The 21,976-nt window shown below is 35.1% G+C and overlaps 1 protein-coding gene and 1 pseudogene across 1 annotated transcript in view; one reads left to right on the forward strand and one right to left on the reverse strand.

Moving 5' to 3' along the window:
• LOC109066939 (sorting nexin-25) overlaps window positions 1-21,976 on the reverse strand; it is an 825,452-nt gene that overhangs the window by 632,096 nt on the left and 171,380 nt on the right. The gene's annotated exons all lie outside the window — the stretch shown is intronic.
• LOC122134660 overlaps window positions 1-21,976 on the forward strand; it is a 60,633-nt pseudogene that overhangs the window by 31,233 nt on the left and 7,424 nt on the right.

Consider the following 21,976-nt stretch of genomic DNA (forward strand, 5'->3'; position numbering starts at 1 on the left):
AAGATTTGAGGATTTGAGGCAGATTTCATGTCTGTTTGTGAGTTTGGATGTTATTGTGGAGAACACACCTCTCTCATCTGCTGTTTTACTCACCGATCTCCCCACCTGCTTCAGTTTCTGGAGTATATCACATCAGCCGGAGGCGTTTGATGTGCCGTTAGTGTGTGTGTGTGTGTGTGTGTGTGTGAGCTCCATCCAGCCCATCTAAAAGGCAGTAATGGTTGAGTGGTTTGAGAAATAGGGTCTTTTTTCTCTCTCTCAACTTTGTCCTCTAGCTCTCCACCAAACCCCTCCATTATCTGATGTGTCAGTCAGCGGAGTCTCGTGGACACAAAGATGAACGAATGATGACTGAGAGAATGAATATGATAAAAGAATGAATGAAAGAATGAGTAAAGGGATCAATAGAATAAATTAGAGATTATGTGTATCTGAAAAAAAACAAATATATTTTTGTACAAATTGTGCAGCCCTACAAACAAACACAGCAACCCTGGAGCTTACAAAAACACTTTTAAACCTTAAATGTAATTTGTTTTGAGCAATTACATTTTTCCTCCAAATTATGCAGCCAGTGAATTCTGAATGAATATGTATGTAAATGATGATTTAGTGGAAAATGAATGAACAAATCAATGAAAGATTTAAGTTCTTTATTGTTATTGTACAACAAGGTAAAACAATATTATTTCAATGGATGTCTAAATGAATGAGGGGGTGAATAAATGTATAATTTAATTAAATGAGTGATCACATCCAGGCTCTTTATTTATATAATGTAATATAGTTTATTTAATATAGATCACACTAAGAGTGCCATTTTTTCTCCAGATATCAGCATCATAACAAATGCAATATTGATTTTATACAAGCTTAAAAAAGTTAGTGTTAAGTTACTTACATTTTAGATGCCTTATTTTGCTGTATTTCGCCAATAGGGTGTTTTTTCACTACACGTCATCAATCCGGAAATCGGCCATATTGGTGGTACTGAATGTAATCAATTCCACTGAACCAAACAGAACTCATGCATTGGCTTGGTGAAAGAAACGAAGTAGTTCACTGTGTCTGGATAAGAAATAGAAGGAACAATTGTCAGGTCATCATTCCATGACAAAAGAGCCAACTCGTATGGATCTTTACCACCTATTAACTTTATGTTGTTAAAATATCACACCCTTTACTGCTTACTAAGTCCTTCTCTATATGATTTAGCAGTTTTTCCGTGATTTAGACATCATAAATTAGTAGAACAGCGTTTTCATTAGTGCATTAGCCATGCAGTCCATGCTGTTGTTTACATCCGAGTCTCTATAATATGGCCACACATCCTAACTGTAACTGTCCAAACCGTGACGTAGGTGTAAACGCTCTGTGAAAATAGTTCCAAACAGCACTGTTTTGTATCACTGAGCAACACATAGGACGGTGTTTCCCTATTGAATTAATCAGTTTTTTTTTTAATGAATGATTCAGTGTCTCACTAATTAAAATTATTAATTCCTGAATGAATCAACCTTTTGATTTAATCAATTTAATCTCAGTGCTTCGCTCATTAACACTGACTTGCTGCCACCTACTAGTGGCTTTAATTTCTCATTTCAAGTATCTTTTCATATTTTATATTTTTTCAAATATCAATATTCAAGGTTTTATGTTTAAAACAAAACATTATTTATGCATTTGTAACTGCTGGTTAATGCATGTCCCCTCTGAGCTGCATTAAACAGCCTGTAATGACTCTGAATGCCACTTCAGATGCAGATTCCAGAAAAGAAAAATGCTGTCTTATGTTGGAATGAAAGAGTCTTCGTACCAGATTGAAGTGGCTCTTATGCTAACCCAAAGATACAAATGGAAGAAAGAGAAAGAGTTAAAACTGAACACTATCTGGCTGCTCAAACTGTGTATAGAACAATTTCTCATATTCATTTGCTCCTTTTCTATTTTGATTTTACTTGTACTTTTAATTTCAATAAGTACGTTTAAACGGTTACACGATGCTGCTAAAAAGAACATTATTTTGTGTATTTGGTGTAATGCAATGTGTTTGTGTGGTTTAAGGTTAAAAAAAATAATATTTATTCCATTTATTAATATTTTCCACATACTGTAACATTATTGTTTCTCCTCTATGTCCTGCCTTCTGAAACAAGTTGATTTTTACAAAGCTCATCGTTCTGAAAAGCACGGTGTGCTCTGATCGGCCAACTATCTTGTGCATTGTGATTGGCCGAATACCTCAAGTGTGTGACGGAAATGTTACCCCCTTACCAGGTTCAGGAAACGTTCCCTCCATAAAATGCATTGCACACAACCCGATATTTGGGTTGAACTTTTCTGGAACAGTGTTGTAAATAAAACTTAACCACTGCGAGATTACTCTAGTTGTGTCCTCTTTTGGAAGACCAAACAAAGTAGAAGGAAGGAAGGGGGGAGGGAGGGAAGGAAGGAAGGAATTTATGTCCCAGACTGCATATACGTTGTGTGTGTTTGTGTTTGTTCCTATGTTCTGAGGGTTATTTGCTTTATTTAATAATCTGAGCTCTATTTTGTAGTTAAGACTCTGTGAAAGGTAAAAAGGTCCTTTCAGGATATGTTTGTGAGAGATAAAGAGAAAAGGTTTACTTACATATGCTGTATAATTGTCTAGAGTTTGGGGAGTCAATGAGGAAATTTTTTGTCTGAGAAAGTGTGTCTGTTCGGTGGATATCTGCAGATAACTCTCTGTGCCTAATGAAGATAAACTGTGTCATTTTGCTAGATTCTGCACTCCAGGAACAGCGAGCATTTCCGTCCATAAGTGCACAGATATCAGCTATATATAACAGCACAGACACCCGAGAGACAAAGAAAGAGAGCGAGAGAGATGCTCTAGTGCAGTGGTTCTCAATTCCAGTCCTTGCGTACCACCACTTGCATATTTTGCATGTCTCTCGTATTTAACACACCTGATTCAGATCATCAGCTCGTAAGAAGAGAGCTCCATGCACAGTGTCAACTACACAGTGTTTCTGTGCTCCCTACATATTAGCCCTGCACACAGGAAGTCCATTGAAGATTCATTCACGGATTTGTGCACACACCACGGTCTGCAGTGTCTTCACACACAGATGAAAACTTACTAGAGAAGTGGGAAGTGTGACATAATATTCCTCTTTAAATAAATTCACGTCTCACACACTTTAATGCCCTTTGAACATGAATTGTTGCTCCCTTCGAACTGGAATTACGGTGGAATATCTTGTGATGTCCACTTTGCAGGGAACTTACGGTCGAATAGAACAAACATCTGAAGTGATAAGAGATACATACAAAATGTGCAGAGCGGTGTTACGCAAGGACTGGAATTGAGAACCACTGCTCTAGTGGCCATATGGGGGGTCACCAGGGTAAATCTCTGCAGTATTTGAGAGCATATAGAGTAAAGGTGTGTGCCTGTGTGATTCTTAACACAGGTCAAGAACTTCGCTGGCTAAAGCAGAACGTCCTTGAAGACGGGTGTTTTAGGAGGAGCTTTGTGTATATCATCTTGTGTTGTATATGTTTGTGTGTGACAAATGAGACCCATCTGGACTCTGGCCGCTGAATTCTTCATCTGCAATGCCAAGAGCCTGTCAGATACAAGAGCCAAGTGTAGCCTACTTGATGCAAAATACAAACACACACAGCGGCTACCATTGACACTGTTTGTGCTCTTAAAAGAACAGTGCACCCAAAAATGAAAGTTCTGTCATTATTTACTCACCCTCATGTTGTTTCTTCTAAAGGAGACACATTTGGAGGTGTGAGGCAGAATGTTCATGCTGCTATAAATGGTCCATATGGTTCATATTCTATATTCCAAGTCTTTTGATTTGTGTGCACAAACTTAAATTGTTGTTCACTGATAATTTTGTCCACTCCACAGACTTAAAAAAATGAAATTAAATTAAATTCCTAGATAAAATGCTTGTTTTGATTATGATCTTAATCATAATCTTATCACAATACAATCACTTCTTCTGTCTCTGAAATAATAGACAGTCTGAGAGCAATATAAACTAACAATTTTACAGCCTAACAGTCACTATCCAGTCAAATCTCAATAGAAGTGCCGAAAAATATATAATGGAAATAAAATGCATTGCAGGTTTTGTATAGTGCTGATACACATATTTGTATGAATGAGTGCATCTCACAAAGGCACATGGACACAGGTCATGTTAAATTGATGATTCTGGATCCAGTGTTACTGTTGAGATAAATGAGGAATGAGTCCATCGTCCAGAGCTCAGCTCTGCTCCCTTCAGCTTAATGAGTCTGACGCAAATGCAGACATAAAACACACTCCTGCACACGCTGCTCTGCCATCCACCCCTGCCCAGCATCTGTCAACTTCTGCCTGTGTTCACTGCACAGTATGTTCTGTATATTGTCTACTGCTTACAAATAGTTTGTGAATAGATGCTATACACAATGTTAAATAGTGCAAAGTGTATGCTACATTGTCACATGACTTCAGTGCACGTTTAAAGGAGTTATTCACCCCTGGCAAGATGGGGTTTCAGGGGTCCACCGGATGAATTTTACTACAAAAATAATACACAACTATCCATTTAATTATACATAAACAATACAAAATCATAATAAACCCATTTTAAAATTTGCTTTAATTCAGTGAGTACCATCTATTTACAATCTTGGGAATAAAATATGGCTAATTTGCTGTTTTTGTTGTTGTTAATGAAGAAGTGTAACTATACTATAAATAATGAAGGAAAAAAAGCTGTTCAGTTTCATTCAAAAACACTGTAAAGGAAGATCAAGAGTGCAAAGCATTGTGGGAAGCAGTATTCGTTCATATTTGTAAATGCAGGAACAACTTTCTAGTTTGACCTTCACACCCATTAGAAACTTTTTTTACTATTTAGCCAAAAAATTATCCTGCTATATTATGTGTGTGTATATATATATATCATATATTATTATATATATATATACTTATATAACTTGAATTAATGAATGTAAATGCAAATGTGCAGTATACACAGTGCTTCCTTTTAGAAACACTTTGTAGTACAAACATACCATCTTTTTTAACCCCCCTTTTTCTCTCTTTCCCGTCAGCCTTCCTGATAATCTGTCTCCTTCAAATTCCCCCCCACATTGTCCTCTATCCTGCTTCTATTCACTCTTCTCTTCATTAGCCTGTCTCTCCCATCCATCCTGCTTCCCCTCCACCTCCTCCCACCACATGCATTTCTGCAGCATGTGCATGTGCGTGTTTCTGCGTGTGATTACTCTTGTGGTGGACATGCCTGTGAATGTCGTCTGAATAGGGAGTGCCCTGTAAGTGGTTCAATGTCATTGATCGGCACCTGGTTGAGTAGAGTGGATCAGATGCCCCGTACAGGCCCCCTGTGTGACTTACAGAGCCTTCCCCGTGACCCCCCTCTCTGGGGCGTGAATCATGTTCTCCTGCCTGTCCGCATCCATCCATCGGCTCAGAGCCCAAGGATAATGGAGCTAAATATCCTGCCCCACTAGGATAGACTACGGGACGGAGGGAAATATGTGCAGTCTTTAAAAGCCTCTCTCTGGATCTATTTAAAGCGGAGAACAGATGCACTGCCAGTGCAGCACCTGATCAACATTATTGTCTTTCAGTCATGATTGGATAAACTTACCATCTCCCCCTGTGGAGGAAAGCATATGCTGTTATGGTCCACAAACACACACACAGTCCCACACTGCAGAAAACATTGGACTGTCCAAGAAATCGATTAGAAAACAAAGGTGCATGTTGATTTTTGCCAATTTACATGTTAAAATATTTTCATGTTTTGTATACCTCATCTATATCTGTAATTTGTCTATCTATCTATCTATCTATCTATCTATCTATCTATCTATCTATCTATCTATCTATCTATCTATCAGGCTATAAATCTTCAATCTTCCAAGCTTGAAGGCATTTTATTATTATTTTTTTCTCAAGTATGAATGTCAAATAATTTTAATTATATATTTATTCAAATTCACATTGCAGTTCCGCATCCCTTTTTTCTTCCTAATTCAAAACCAACTGAAATTGGACTGAATTGGAATTTTAAAAGTGCCACACAAGCCTGGCTGGAACAGGCAAGCACCACTTATCTCTACCAAAAATATACAAATCTCTTTCTCTTGTTGTAACGCTTCACTGTGTACATTCAGTCCAATGGCAATTAATGTTTTTTTTTTGTTTGTTTGTTTGTTTTTTCAGGATCAATTGCTGCTTGTAACTGCTGAATCTGATTTTTTAAAGAAATCTTTATTAGAGATTCTAAATGTGGTTTTAAATTTAAACATTATATTGTGCATTCCCCAATGCTTAGAATTAATGATTTAAGCTAAATAGATTGAGCCTACAAATATCTCCAATATTACAAACATTGTCCTCAGATTTGACTGAGATGCAAAGTGCGAACAGGGGTTGACCACTGTGCGTCTCTTACAGGAAACAGTTACAGGCTAGCAACATAGTGGCTCGATTGCACACATGCTGTCACTGTAGAGAAAAGGACATACTGGTATGCTTGAGACAGATGTAAGGTTGAATGTTATATTCGCTCTGCCTGCTTCTGTCCATTTCCTCTGTTGGAGTGATGTGTGACCTTTAAAGATTGGGCTATTGTGTGCTCGGAAACATCTCTCCTTCTCACTTTATGCCCCTCTGTTCTCTCTCTCTTTGTAGTGCTGTGTGTTTGTGTGTGCATGTTAATTAGTTAATTAGCTCGTTATGAAATCAGGGCTCAGGTGGTGGGCTATCCAGTTCTAGATCACTCCATGCAGCTTCACCAAAGTTGTGTCTGCTTTATACCTGACACATAATTACATCCATATATTGTCTTTTAGACATGAAGGCTAATCATTGAGATGAATATAATGCATGTAGAACTGTAGAGTCACTTCAAGTTTACTTTTTATGCCCTGGATCCTAGGACTAGCCTTAAAAAACTGTATTTAACACCACAACCTCATAAAGTTCATAATTATAATACATTTTCATTGTGATGGAATATTGGATGTGGAGTTTAGTTTGTTGTTGATGACGAATAGTGAAAAGCTTGCTGGTTTAAGAACAGACAGCCTTATGCAACAAAACTATATTTCACACAGTTCTCTAGGGCAACCCTAATGTGCTTCCTTTGCTTTTAATTTTGTTGCAGTATTGCTAAAAAATCGATGTGCTGAAGAAGTTATTTCTCTTTTTTCTCTATTTTCTTCTGACATTAAAATTTTGACTAACAAACTCACAAGTAGGAATTTCCCAGGAAGAGTAATCATAATTATTGTAATTTTGGGTTACGTGCACATGAATGACCAAGCAAACTTATATTTACCATTGAAAACTATGACACCGGATTTATGATATACAAAAACAAAGAAAGTCTAAAAATCTAAAATTTAATAATTATTAATAAATTTTATAACTTCTGCACTTCAGCAAGTTACCAATCCTTGGCCAGTCTACTCATCTACTTCATGCAAATTAATTAATTATTTGTAGATATATTATAAACCACAATATTTTGTCAACTTCCAAACACTCGCAGGAAAAAAAGGATACAGAAGCTGTCACAAAAAGGCTAATGCATTTTTCAGGGGTAAATAAGGTACAAAAGTGTACCGTCACAGTTATAGCTTCTGTACCATTTTTTCTGAGAGTGCATTTATTTTTCAACATGAAGACATGTCATGTTGTGATAATAACTGTGTAGTAAGATCTCTGCATGAGCTGTGAGGAGCCAGATTTACTCTGATGTGAAATTAAAACTCTACACATCAGATCAGACGTGGCATTTTATGGCACTAAAACATTTTGTTGGCTCACTTTGACGTCACTAATTAGTACACAAGAGAAAAAGAAACACTACAGGTTTGGGACTAATACACAAGCACAGACACACACGCATTTGTTCCCAGCACCACTGGTGTCTGGGAGGTGGAAGTACAATAAAAGCAAGAGATTCAGTCAGTCCATATTAATCTAGAAACACTCAACACACCCCAGCTCTGTCTGCACACACCATATGTGTTACTCTCACATACACACATTCAATCTACAGTCAGACTATTTCTATCCATCCATCCACCCCATCTATCTGTAACTGCAAAAATCCACTGAATGTGTAAAGCCTTTATTTTTGTTTTTAAATTTGTTATTTACGATCCCTTTGCGCAGCATTATTGTCTTTAAGTACAGGTTCTTTTTCTTTTTTTTAATTACAAGAAATTATAACAAAAAAATTCTGAGGTTTCCCTGGAAATGTTCACCTTTATCTGGTTAGAAATCAACACAGACCTAACTACATTTGCCACTATGTGCAGTATTCATCAGAGCACACTGTGTTCAATACTGCATCCCACAATGGCGAGGTTCTCAAACTAAAGGAAGCAGAGATGTTGGAAGAGGGGCATGGATTTTTTATGGGTGTGAAATTATCAGGGAAAAGCGACTGTAAATACTTACACAGCACATCAGTAAATGTGTTCAGAGTGTATAATTCCTATTTCCATAATTATTCAAAGACTTTCCTGTGGTAAAAAAGGGTTAAACGGGGGGGGGGGCGTAACGTAGTAACATTGGTTTTGGTCGGTTTGCCAATGGAGTTTGTCATCAGAGTTGGTCCATTCTCCACAGGACACGGAGTGTTGCAGGCTGCTCCCTGATCTGTGACGACGGGCAGGGAAGGAGTTCGTGATCGTGACAGTCCAATCAGCATCAGCTCATAAAAGTGCACCCAAAGCATATGACGTCAGTTCAAGTTTGAGACTCTCTGCAATAACGCAGTGTGCTTGACTTTTATTACAGCAAAAATGTTTAACATCTCTTTCTTGACTCATTATTGGATCAAACTTCCAAATTAAGACCATTTTACTCAAACTTGGATTAAAACTGCAAAATAGCCATGCTTATTTCCATAACAGGATGTCTTTATTTCATGCAAAAAATGAAAATTTTTCCACCCTACGAAATGTACATCACTTGCTCACCAATGGTCCTCTGCAGTGGACGGGTGCCATCAGAATGAGAGACCAAACAGCTGCTAAAAATATCACAATAATCCACAAGTAATCCACACGACTCCAATCCATCGATTAACATCTCGTGCAGCAAAAAAGTGTGTTTAAGACCATCATCATTAAGACCATTTCAGTCATTTAAGCATCATTTTAACTTCAAATCATTGCTTCCAACAACAATACGAGTCCTCTAACCATATTGCTTTCTCCAGTGAAAAAGTCATCTTGTCTGAATCAGGAGAGATAAATGCACAAATCCCGCACTGTTTACAAGCAAAAACAGTCAAAACAGTTCTATGCAATTATGTTGGCGGATTTTTATGTGAGAGAAAAAACGGGGGATGAACTTTCACTTAAGGAAGCATGGATACTAGATTATGTATTTGTGGCAGAAAACAGCAGTTTTAAAGTTAAAAATGCCTTAATTTCTGGATTGGTTTGCACACAGCTTGTTCACTTCACAAAGACGTTAATGATAGGACTGGAGTTGTGTGTTAAGTTACTTTGAGTATTGTGATGTTTTCTATCAGCTGTTTCGACTCATTCGACAGCAGGCGCATTCGCTAGCAGATGATCCATTGGTGATCAAGTGATGTAATGTCTGTTCCGATAAGGAAACAAAACTCCATCTTCATCTTGGATGGCCTGAGGGTTGGCCTGAGGGCCAGAATGAACCATGTAGTGTGCTGTAATGTGACAACATTATACATTAGGTGTTATTATTTAGTGCTTACTGCATGCAGCTTCCACCTACTGTTTTTTAAAGATAAGCATTGCTGTGCAGGGCGTGCTAGTGGTTCTCCCTCTCTCTCTTTATATCTGTCACTCTTGACTGTTTCTCTCTGACTATCTTCGTCTGGCTCTATGTCCGGGCAGATGTTTGAATCACGGATTCCCCGTGTCTCTGGCTGGAGAGATCCAGATGTGATGTGCTGGTGTTTGCAGTACACAGCTTGATTCTGCGTGACTCTGACAACACTGCAGAAAATCTGAACCCTTGGCGTGGCTGTGAGCAGCGATGCCTGCGAGAACATCCTCCCATCTGCCGTGTGTATTTGGCAGCGTGTCTCTCACTCTGGTTTAACTATACAGAATGATACACTGTTTTGTGGAACATTGTGTGTACGTGTGTGACTGAAAGTTTAGTTCTGTTAACCATATTGGATTAATATTTAGCAGTGCTTGAAAACGGGATAATTCTGAGACACTGATGTTAAATGAGGAGTTCATCCAAATTACCTATTTCAATAAATTTAGTCCTTAGTGTCTTTATTGAAGCTTGAACGCTTCGTGTAATAAAGGACAGTGGATATGTGTTTGGAACAACTACATGAGAGTGAATAAAGGCATGATAAACATGGTTTCTTTCAAGTTACTCTGAAGATGGAAAATATCTATTAATAACTTTTTAACAAAATTCTGTTGTCCAGGTTGATAAAATGATTGTTTGTTTTGCCTCTGCTCCACTTTTCAAATCCAGTTTATCCAAGTGTTTCATATTAATGTTTGAGGTCTTCCGAATGGTCTACTACTTACTAATTTTCTTTATATACCGACAACATTTGCTATTTATTTCAATACTAATATGTTGTTGTTGTTTTTTAATCTGCTTTTATTTTTATGTTTTCAGTCTCAATTTTAATTTAGTGTTTTTGTTGATTTTTTTTTTGTTTGTTTTTTACTGGTTGAGTTTTTTTTTCTATTTAACTTTTAATTTTAATAGAATTTTAGTTTTGATTATAACAATTTTAGTACTACAGCTTGAAGTTTTTACATTTTTAGTTTTTTATCTAAAATTTTATTTTCTTACTTATTATTATTTAACATGTTGCAGAGGTTTAGTTTTAGTTTTAGTATAATAACAATCACTGCACACTATGGTGGAAATGGGTATTCACATAATACAACCTTCGCCCGTCAACCTTCCATGTGCTCGTGTTCCCTGGAACTGAAAGCAATATGAACTGAGTTTTTTTTTCAGGGGCTATATGTGAGAATTTTCATGCATTAAGGGCATTATCACTTTTTTATGGCCCAATTGTGTGAACAAGCTTGTAACAAAACTTAGAGGAGCGTTGTCCACAACTATGAACGCCTGTAGCCACTGTAGATTTTACGTGTTATGTATAAGAACTCAGGACATTTTTATCAAACGCAAACTGGATGCCACTCATTAAATTACTATAGTATTGACGTGTAATGTGGCCCGCAACAATGTAGCATACTACAGTTGAAGTGTTAATCATTGCTGCATTCTGTTTCACATGGGCTATTTATTGAGAAATTAGTAGGAAGTACAGTAAAAGTACCTTTAAGGTACTACATACCATTTGGGGGTAAATAAGGTAAAAAGATGTTACCTTTTTAGGCTTTTGTACCCGAGGGGTACCACCCCAGGTGACAGCTTTGTACCTTTTTTTCCTGAGAGTGTACTGTGCAGTATACTAGTATGCTAGCATTCTCAACACAGCCCCTGAGAACATTTGTCACTAATGTATGATGCTCATCTCTGACTTTCTGTGTGCTGTGTTCTGTATGTCTTTAGTTTCTATAGGTAACCACTACAATTGTCTCCGGGCTCAAGTCACGCCAGGAAGTGCAATGAAACTGAGAAGACATACTGCGTTAACGGTGGGAGACCGTTATTTCATACATGGTAAATAAATCAGCTGTCCTGCAAGTACTTTACACACATTCGAAACGCATTCATTTTATCTTACCTCACTTTGACAAACCCTTAACTTTATTTTAATATCTTGGTTTATGGGCTTATTTTTTTTACTACACATTGGTTTTGACATCACCAGACTCCAAATAGGGCTGTCAAATTGAAATTTTAATCTAGATAATTCAGATTAATACTATTTAAAATACTTAAACTAAAATTAAACACAATTCACAATTGCATAAGGATTTTTCCTACCATCGCAGCAGTGTTTTTACTATTACTATGTTTTTTACTATTATAGTACTTATTAATATTTGAATTAGCTTTCTTTTTATATTTTCAGTTTTTCATTTGCATTTTAGTTTAAGGGTGTAGTACTATTGTTATGAGCTTTTTTAGTTGTATTAGTTTTTTAGCATAGCTTTAAACTTATTTTATTTTCAGGTTAAGTCATTGTAGTACTTGAATTTAAACATATTTATTTAAATTATTAAATTAAGTTTCATTTAATTTTAAGACTTTCGGTGTAATATTTATATTTTGTTTTATTTTAGCTTATTTTAATTACAGAAACTGCATCAGAGCAAATCGGTTACCACCTCTGGTAGTTGTGTGTATCATAACATGTTATGGGTAATCCTTGCTAATAAAATAAGATATATTATTACAGTGAAAGAGAGTTAAATTATGTGTATTCTGTTTTTAGTTTTAACTTCCTTTAAATTCAAATTCAGAATACAGCTCTGCATTATTATTTGCTGCTTCAATTCAAATTTGGGCATTTAAAAGAAATTCCATTAATTTCTTAATGGCACCCAGCGCTATAACATATTGGCTCATGAAACGGTGTTTTGTAGTTTATTATTGTTGGGCCTTTGCTGGAAAAGACATTTAGGCTACTCAGGGGAGCTTTAATTAAATACTCCTAGTCTAGGAGAGAGCCAGAGAAATGACAGTGTGTCTGAGGGCCTGGAGGAAGGGGACAGGGTTTGCCGTGTCATCTGTCAGCTCTGGGATGTATACAGCCGTGTTATCAATAGCACATGCTGAGTTACTGCTCCCCTGTGATACCATGGACACAATGCTCTGTTCTTATCAGCCATTCGGACAGGGCCAGTGCAGATTTATGGTGTATGCGCCAATTTTTTAAAGGAAGAGAAACAAGCCATTAAAGCTGTTTAAAGCTCAAACCCTTTGGGGAGATGTCATCCTTTAACTGTGGACTCGTCGAGTCAATCTCTTTAAATTTACAGAAAAGTGCAGAGCGTCTGAAGCAGCTAGAAGGGTTAATAGCCCTCAGGGAAGCACCGGACTGATTTGGAAAATAGTGTGTGTTGCTCTGGCTTTGCTTGACACAGTGATTCACTTACATGCCTTAAGTTTATCTTCAACAGCACTCAAGCAGCTTTCCTTCACAGTACAGGTGGGCGGTAATGACCAAAATCTTTTATCACAATAATAAGATGTTTTATATTCTTGGTAACAGTATATCATGGTGGGAACTACAGTTAAGGGGGGAGGGTAAATATAATGAATCAGGACTTCAATCTTATTTGAATATCTATATATATTGTAAATCTATAAGTCGATATTGTATATATATATAATAGATATATATATATATATAAGGGAAATATGTTGGTGTGTGTGTGTTTTTGTGTGTGTGAGTGTGTGTGTGTGTGTGATGAGGTGTGTGGTGTATGTGTATGAGTGTGTGATACATTACATCGATATATAGATATAGTATTATGTTGGATGTGTGTGTGTGTGTGTTTTTTGTGTTTGTGTTGTGTGTACTTGTTGTTAGTGTTACTTGTAAGCTCCGTTTGAGGCAAATGAAATGCAGCCTGTCCCAATGACCTCTGCATTAGTAAATTGATTGAACGTTGATTCCCCAGTAACATTGAACTCTCTACAAATACCCTCAGTATTATACACTCATGAAAGACCCGTCTTAGTGGCTAGACGAAGCTTTTGGCACCATTATGAAGCTTTTTAGAGACTTCATTTTGCCCCTGTTTGTCCTAGGATGTTCTCCTCATTAATTGTTAGATCTATAGAGAGATCACAGAACGTGGAACTGATTGGCAATTTTATGAGGAAGCAAAAGCTGTAAAGCTTCAGATTAGGTTTGATTATGTTTGATCTACAGTGGCCCCATAGAGTATTTGTACACCTATGGCATGTGTCTTAAAATGCATGATGAATTTTATTGCATAGATTCACAAAGTAGTCAAGCAAAATCAAAGTGGCATCTGCAAAACAAATGGATCGTGGACACTTTTCCTGGAAATAATTTAAATTTTCCAAGCCCTTTTTGCAATGACTTTTAATCTTTCTGGTCATTTTTTTGTCACATTGGTCAGGTTTAGGATTGCATGGGAAGAGCAATAGATATGTCTGACTTAGAGCAATAGGCTTATGTTGGACCAAGAACAATAAACTATAAAGATAACTTTACTATAGAGTTTTTGTTTTTCTGACACTTTAAATGCTGGAGGTCTTTAAAGCAGGATGGATTCTGATTGGCTGTCAGTGTTTTTGTCATTCATCAGTTGGAAAAAAGTGATTCAAATAATATCATCCTCTGTGCTGTTTTCGTTGTGATGGGATTCACTATTCTTTTCTTAACATTCACAATAATTTTTAAAACTATATTTTTATCATTATATTATTGTCCTTGGTGTGAACTTGCCTTAAACTGTTGCTACATGAAAACGTCTGAAATATCTGTGTATTTGACAAATATTGCAGCTAATCCACTTCATCTGTGAAAAAAAAAAATATATATATATATATATGCAAACACAGGAGAAGCAGAAAGTGTCTGACTTCATGTCTCCTTTTTTCAACTCCTCCTCTGACTGTAAGTGGCAAATCTCACAGAACGATTAAATCCAACTGAGGACGAACAGTTACCTATTGTGTACGAGAAATATAAATATGAATGTGCATATCACATGTTATTATCGTAATATGATATTACTGAGATTTCAGTGCCTATTAAACTCTCATTATCATCCAGGCATTACTTAAAAGGAATGGACTGTTTTGACCAGTAATTTGTGATAACAATAAATTATATATTCAATAGTTTTCAAAAGATTTCAGAATTCATACACTGAAAAAAAATAGTGGTGAAACAATTTTCACTTTTCACTTTTTAAAATTGCTAGTAAATTTTACAAAGAAACAGCAAGTAACACATTTTGAATTAACAATGACATTTTATAGAAAAGACTGAAATAATAGTCTTTTTTATTTACAATTTTGAATAAAAATATTTACATTTTAATAAATATACATATACATATAATATATAATTTTTCAAAAACAAATTAAAAATAATAAATACATTTAAAAAGTTTATAAATAAGCATATTTTTGTATGTACATATGTCTCCCGTAAGATATATATATAAAATAATTATAATATTTAATTGTGGCACAATGCAGGACTGAGTTTTTGAGGCAGGTAAGCGCCCCCTTGAGGAATTGCCATCCAATTGAACTGTATAAATGAATCAGTTCTATATCATTAAAACAATATTTTTAGACCCATCCTAAAAAAAAATGGCTTGAAATGACATGGACCCTATTTTCTCAGGTTCAAAGTCGTTCAGCATGGCTGCAGGATGTGACATCACAGCGATGACATCATCAGGTGGAACAGCTCACTGGGGTTGTTCTCTGTTGTTCTAACTGCATGTTCTCGTCTCTCTCTCTCTCTCTCTCTCTCTCTCTCTCTCTCCTCACACACACTCTCTCTCTTCCTCCTCATGTCTCTCTACCACCCCTTCCCTCTCGTTTCCTTCCTTCTCCCTCTGCGGGTTTGTTTCCCTCCATCAGGTGTCCAAATGACTATACCGGTGAACGCTGTCAAACCTCCGTTATGGCCGGTTTCTACAGTATGTCCATTTCTTCTTCCTGTCTGTTTGTCTGTCTGTCTGCTCTGAAGCTGCATGTTGGCTATGATGTGTGTGCGCATGTACGTGTCTGCCTCTGTTTGTCCATTTCAAAGGGTTTATAATTGGTTTATTAAGTTGTGACATTCATTGATGTGAACAATTTAGTGGCATTGATATATTATTAAAAAGAGATCTTCCCAAAGGATAAAGAAAAGTGGAGAAAAATGTAAATATAGTGCAAATGATACAATAATGCATGTTAACATATAGATTATGTCCCCATAGAACAGAGTTAGATTCAACAAAAAATATAATAATTAGTCCATCAGACAGATTCATGACATGTTTTACAGGCACTCATTTATCATTTAAAAGATTGTTCTGGGTTAAGTACAAGTTAAGCTCATTGATGGCATCTGTGTCCACAAAAAAATATATACCATATAAACTACTCAAAAAAAAATGCATGGACAGTACTGCACTTATGATGTGAAAAAAAGCAAGACAAGGACAATATGCACTACGGTTCAAAAGTTTGTGGTCAGTAAATTTTTTTAATGTATTTGAAAGTCAAGTGATTTTTCAGAAATCGTTCTAAAATGTTGACTTGATTTTTTGTAACATTATAAATGTCTTTACTGACACTTTTGATCAATTTATTGTGACCTTGCAGACTATTATTATTATATTTTTATTTTTTATATTTAAAATCACACTGATGCGTCTGTGAATGTCATTTGCTTCATCATGACAATTTATATGTAATATATATATATATATATATATATATATATATTATATATATTTGTATGTATGTGTGTGTGGTGTGTGTTGTGTGTATATATATAAAATCTGTTCAGTGGTTATGCAGACAAAAGCAATATGGTCACACATATTTCTGCTTTCAAATCCTCCATAATAGCATCATAAGTGCATTACTGCAAGCGTAATTTCTGCTTATTTTGACTGTATGATGAGAACATTTTCACAGATGCTTTTGGTATATCTTAACTTGCACTGAACCTGGAATGCCATTTCTGTCAAGCCTGGTTGTTAAGTAATATTGATGCTGTTGTTTTGTATGATCTTTAACAGCGTTCTGAGCCTGAGGCATGATGCATGACCCCTTAACCTCTAACCTTTAACCTCTAGAATCGCTGCTTTCCGAACAGTGGTAGTTAACTAGAGGAGCCCTCAGTATTGCCAGTATCATGCATGCCATAGCTCAAGATGTGTTATTATGCACATTTGAAGTGGAAGTTAAAAAAAATACATGAAAGTGTAATATTGTGACTAAACAAAAGCCATCTGTTCGTCGTTTTGCAATAACTGTAAATCACTAGATGTATGTCTACATTCATCTGTACTCGAGTCTTTTTTTGTTGTACATTGTTCTTTTCTGTTTAATGTTTTTTTTTTTCTTTTTTCTTAACCTTAAACCAGAAATGAGGTCTAGTAAATATGGCAGTAAGTGTGGCTGTCTATGTCTGCATGCATTTTTGTATGCTTGCTTACATGCGATGAACAAGAAAGGTGTGTTGTTTGTTTGTTTGTTGGTATTTTTGTTGGTTTGGTTTCTGTCTTATGGGGAATATGGAGTTGGCCAGTGTGTGTCTGCATTGTCTGTCTGTTACGGGAACGTACAGCCACTCACCTCAATGTCTCAAACAAAAAACCAACCAAACAACACCACTGATTGCATTCTAGTGAACCGCCTCTATCTGAACAAGTGGACATTTTTACCTGAAACCTGTTTCCTTTTTCTTTTCTTTTTTTTTTACTATGTCAACTTTCTGCATTGGCAGAGCATCTTGGAATTGAAATCATGGGTATGAAGTTATTATTTGTTTGATTCTTTAGTTTTTAAGGTTCATGACATAATTTGATGACATAGTTTAAGCATACTCACACAAGGACTTGTCTTGTTCTATTTTCTCTGGTCCTAGTATTTGAACAAGCAAAATACATTCCCAGCTTCTGATTCACTTTTTCAGCTCTGACAAGCGACACTCATTTTTAGGAATATAAGAATGAAACACATCAGGCAGGTAGATCTATATTTATAGTATAAAACTTATATTTCCCATTCTGTAAACATATATAATTTGAATTCTATAATCATATACCAAGTTGTGATATTATTAGAAATTAGCAAATCATGTAGCAATTCAAAATGTGCTTTTTATCAAAATACATAAAAGTGATAAACCATGCAAGGCGAGGCATGACAGTGATTTTACTACAGCCTCCCATGGCTTGTTGCTGTAATAAATTTTCAAATTCAAACACATTATTAACCTCTTAAGACCTGAGAAAAAGTTTTAGGAAAAAAAAATTTTTTCATGCCTTTACATAGTTTAGAGAATTAAAAATAATGTAAAAAAAAATAAAAAAAAATAAATAAAATGGCATTCTATTCATAAGTTACGCTATTACCTCGTTAGAGGACATCGGGACTCAATTTTCTTTAGAAAAAAAAAAGACATGGATGAACATGCATAGGCAAAACAAAACAAATTATTTTTTAAATCACCAATACATTTTTAGTTTTCAAGATTTACCAAACTTTGTATAAAGATGATTCTCAACTATGTTTAACCGAATGATTCGATATGCATTTTTTCTTTCTGCAAAAAGTGTGTAAAATGCGCCATTGCAACGAGTTTTGCTCCCAAAATGCTTAATAAACATGCTTTAAGCCCCGGTGTCCTCATATGAGGACATGTATGAAATCAACGTCCTATTTCGTAACAGAAAGTCAAATTTTGATTTAAAACCCAATAACATTTTCCTAAGATGTTGATTTATGACACACAATTTAAAAATTAGACAGATTTAAATGATAATTACAAATTATTATTATATTTCATAAGAGTTTCACTAAATTAATTTCAGACATTTTTGAAGAGCAAGGAGAGGGAGTGGTCATAGTGAAACATCCAATCATTTAGTATATCTGAAAAGCCCTGAATGTGCTCTGTACAGGACATCCAGATTTAAAACTGTGGCATGTACAGTCTCATTCACAAAAATGTAAATGTATGTCCTCAAATGAGCCCCACAGGGGTCTTAAGAGGTTAACTTGTTAGAGAAATAAGATGTCTAGAATAGTTTGTAATTCTTCACACTGCAAAAAAATAAAAAATTAATTAAATTAACCAGTGTTTTTGACATGTTTTCCAGTAAAATACTCAAACATAAATCAAAATAAATTTAAAAGAAAATACTTGAGAAGAAAAAATTATGCATTGGATAATAAGGCCGCTTCTCTTTTTAGAGAATATATCTTGAACGAATTAACAATCATTTGTCTCATTGGACCATTACTATTTTTAATAGAAAAAAAAATAATTGTATGAAATAATTTATATATATGTTGCATTTATTTGATCAAAAGTTAAAACACTTATATTGTGAAGTATTATTATTTATTAAAGTAACTTTTTTTTATTTGAATATATTTTAAAATGTAATTTATTCCTGTGTTTTCAGTATCATTACTCCATTCTACAGTGTCACATGATCCTTCAGAAATTATTTTATATATGATGATTATCTGCTCGATTATGGTTATGCTGATTAATATTAAAAAAAAAAAAAAATCAGGATTCTTTGATATAAAAAAAAAAAAATCAGGATTCTTTGAGGAAAAAAAAAGTTACAGAATTTATTTAAAATAGAATTATTGATATAATAATAATAAAAGCATTAGAGAGAATTAGGGAGCATATAAGAGAATTATTTTTTGTAATTTTTTTTTTTAAATTTTTGTCATGTAATTGTGTCTCTTAAGTACATTTATCTTGTTTTAAGGATAATAATTTTTTTGTAAGTTATTTTTTTTTCCTGGAAAACAAAACAAATATACTGATTAAGAACCGAATTTTTTGCAGTGCATTAAAAAAAACAAAAAACTTTCATTTGCATATACAACATGTGTCAGGGAGCCGAGTGAGGGGTAAAATGAGTTGTTGCCCATCTCTTCTCCTCTCTTCCTGTCTGCACCACTAGAGTACATTAGCCCTTTGGTCTGGGTACATCTCGCTCTCTGTTTTCTCTCTCTCTTTTTGTACTCTGATCTCTGTTTCCTGTAACAAGCATGCAATGCAATATCAGTGTCTGACTCAACCACCCCCCTCCCTCCCCCCTGCGTTTCTCTTTTATTACACACTCATCCCCCTACTGTTTGGCCCTCAATTCTCTTCTCTCCTTCCTCCCGTCCGTTTTTTCGTTCCCTCCCTTCATGTTCTGTATGCTTCCTCTGTTGCTGCCCACATTCAGCACTCCAGAGGATGTTTTTGAATATTCTCATTTTCAAAAATCAGACCCAGATATAAAAATATGTGTTCAAGGCAATCTGTATAGATGGTCTTCATAAAACCTGTCTCATCAAAGCCTTGGTTTCCTGTTTGCCAAACCCCCTAATCAGTTTTAAAATCAACGTGAAAATGGCATTAAACCTTTTTAATTTGAACTCAGAAAGTTCAGAGTGAAACAAGAAATTAAATGTGAACTTGAAAAGATTTTTAATGAAATAAAAAAAAATAAATATATTTATTTAAACACAGTGTGTGTGTGTGTGTGTGTGTATATTTATATATTTAAATATATGTGTGTGTGTGTGTGTGTGTGTGATTAAAAAAAAGTATGTTCAATAAAAAATATATATAAAAGGAAATTAAATGTGAACTTGAAAAGTTTTAATGAAATAATTTAATAATTATATATATATTGTATATAAACATGGTTTTTTAATTCACAATAATACACACTGATGAATCATTCGCAATAAGACAGGGAATGTGCATTAAGAAAGTAAATGGGTTAGTTTTGATTTCATGTTGATTTTAAAACACATTTAGTTGTAATAATAAATATCTCAAAACTGCTTGTGAAGATTTAATCTGGTTTTAAATGAACAACCCTCTCCAAAGAGCTCTTATAATGCAGTTTGTCTTTTAACTCTATTTTACAGGCATGCTTTATGCAAGACTTATAAGCTCAGACTGCTCTGTCTTCAGACGTCACAGGATTTTTTATATAGAATAATGCATGTAATGGGCTTTAAGAGGGGCGGAGATTTCATTTTATAAACACTTCTAGCCAAAGAATTTGAGTTTCCAGTGTTGCACACGGATGGTTTCGGTCCTGAAGGTAGCCAAAAGTTCTCCCACTGTTTCAGCATAATGCGCTTTATGTGAAACCCTGGCAGACAGAGAAAGCACCACAGCTGTGCCCTTCCCATGCTGCCGAGCACCTGATATCAGCAAGCTGAAATGTGTTTTTAGAATGACCTCTTATGCACCCCAGTGCCCATTAAAAATAAAGTTTTTAGATTTAAAGAGAGAATTCACCCAAAAAATGACAATCCTGTCATCATTTAATCACCCTCAAGTCATTCTAAACATGTTTGATTTCTTTTTTAACATTTTTTTCCTGTGGAACACAAAATGAGATGTTTGGCAGAATGTCCTATGGAAATAAATATATGATATATATTGCCCTGTATCAAGATATATGATATTATATTTCCATATTTGTTACCTATAAGGTGATACATAATTTTCACATACAAACACTCTTTGGGTAGATGGAGATATAAAATTAACGCATATATAATATCCCCTTGGTGAAATTTGCATACATATGTTAATACTATTATATTATTATATGTATCAACCATATATGTCAACAGTACATTTTATTTATTAATGCAGATTTAAAACAACATATATTAATTTTTTAAAATGCATGTCTATCTTTATATTTACTTATCATATACAATATATGTTCCTATATGTAAGTTTAATATAATGTACATATGTTACATTTGCATATTGGGCTCCAAGCTGCTTTCTTCCATACAGTGGAAGTGAATGGGGACTGGGGCTGTCAAGTTCTAAAAAGGCCCACAAAAAAAGCACCATGAAAGCATCATAAAGTCATTCATATGTCTTGAGCACTATTTTCCAAGTCTCCTGAAGTCAAAAGATAAATTCAGATATTATTATTCACCGGAAAACTTGCTTGACAGCCCCAGGCTCCATTCATTTTCATTATATGGATTTATAGCTTGGACTTGAGCTTTAAACATCTCCTTTTTCATTCCACTGAAGAAGTTTGCAGAGCAACATGTGGGTTAGTAAATAATGACAGAATATTCATTTTGGGTGTACTGTCGCTTTGACTAAGTAAATCTGCTTAGAAGTGATAAATATGACTGTGTACTTTACATATAAATTTGACTATAACTATAATATGAAATGTAGACTGAAGTTAGAAAGTGTTTTAGGCTGAATGAGTTAGTTTCACATGGTTTAAAGGCTGCCACTAATGCAGTGGTTGTGTG

The sequence above is a fragment of the Cyprinus carpio genome, chromosome A14 (assembly GCF_018340385.1).
Source record: "Cyprinus carpio isolate SPL01 chromosome A14, ASM1834038v1, whole genome shotgun sequence".
Taxonomy (NCBI): domain Eukaryota; kingdom Metazoa; phylum Chordata; class Actinopteri; order Cypriniformes; family Cyprinidae; genus Cyprinus; species Cyprinus carpio.